Below are 1,389 nucleotides of genomic sequence, written 5' to 3'. Positions count from 1 at the left end.
TAAGCAGATAAACAATTTTCATTTTTGGGTGAACTATCCCTTTAAGTGTTTTTCTTGCCTTTTTAAAAACGATTACTATTTGTGAAATTTACTAGCAATTTCTGATTAATATTTGTTTTGTGAATTTACTCTGAATGAGACACTAAAATAAAAAAGAAAGTATTTTAAAACAAAAAGAGAAATTATTATGAGTGAAAATGGTTTACATTCTACAGTAAATCCAACAAAAACAAAAACAAAAACAAAAACTGTCTAAATTTACTGTGCATTAGACCCTAAAAACAAAAGAGAATTTATTTAAAAACAAAAAGAGAAATAATTTAATTTAATAATAATAAGTTTACTTAATTCACTATATTATCTAAAAGTGAATATTACCACATCATTACACTGTAAAAAAAATACAAATAAAATAAAATAAATAAAAAAATGTAAATATTAGTTTGATAAATTGATTAATTAATTTGATGTGTCACTTGCCATTTGTGAAATTTACTAGTGATTTCTGAGTGAAAATCCAAAATCGGATTTGTTATTGTGTGAATGTACTCTAGATGAGACCCTAAAAATAAAAAAGAAATGATTTAAAAACCTGTAATTATTATTTATTTGTTATTTAATATATTTTAATGTAAAGTACTATTTCAGTCTTTCTATTTCTAAATTTCACTTTTAATTCAGTTTGTCTCTTGCTGTTTTTTTGTAATTATTTGTGAAATTTATTAGAAATGTCTAAATGCAAAAAAGAGAATTTATTTAATTCACTATGCTATCTAAAAGTAGGCACTACAACATTATTAGCTGTTAAAACAAAATCATTAAATTGTGATATTTTCAATTACCACATATAATATAACTTTCACAGTCATAGATGATTTTAGTGATTGGTTTGCTTTAGGACTCAGACCTGTGGAGATAATGAAACAATAAAGGCGCTGTTGTTATTTTCAATAGGCTGTAATAATCTAATCTCAGCTGCTTGACCCGCCGATGCTGGAGCTGGGAAAGGCAGCGGGTCTGTATTTGTGATTAATTGTTACGAGCGCTTACCCCGTCCTCGACCCCAATCCCAAAACACGCGTCGCCATAGCAACAGAGGTGAGCCTGATGCAGGCGCATCCCTGGAGTCACAGCATCGTATGAATGTGTCACCGAGTGCCGTTCACATCCAATAATATCATTCTCACCTCGGTTATTGGCTCGATCACTTAAAAAGAAAGTCTAAAACCTGAAATATCCTGGGGAATAAACTTTTAAAGATGCCTGTGTATAGACAGAAATGGTAAAATATTTTTTAAATGGTGCCATTAGCTGTTTTTAGTCTTAAAGAAGGCTTTAGAATTTGTGTGTGTGTGTGTGAGTGTCTCTGTGTGTGTGTGTGTGTGTGTG

General features: G+C 29.9%; 1 protein-coding gene across 1 annotated transcript in view; it reads left to right on the top strand.

Annotated features, from left to right (window-relative positions):
• The window catches only part of LOC107676826 (sodium channel protein type 4 subunit alpha), a 226,579-nt gene that overhangs the window by 55,795 nt on the left and 169,395 nt on the right, over positions 1–1,389 (top strand). The window lies entirely within an intron of this gene.

Source organism: Sinocyclocheilus anshuiensis, unplaced genomic scaffold (assembly GCF_001515605.1).
Source record: "Sinocyclocheilus anshuiensis isolate Anshui unplaced genomic scaffold, SAMN03320099.WGS_v1.1 scaffold184, whole genome shotgun sequence".
In the NCBI taxonomy this organism is placed as follows: domain Eukaryota; kingdom Metazoa; phylum Chordata; class Actinopteri; order Cypriniformes; family Cyprinidae; genus Sinocyclocheilus; species Sinocyclocheilus anshuiensis.
This window is presented reverse-complemented; position numbering and strand designations above follow the sequence as displayed.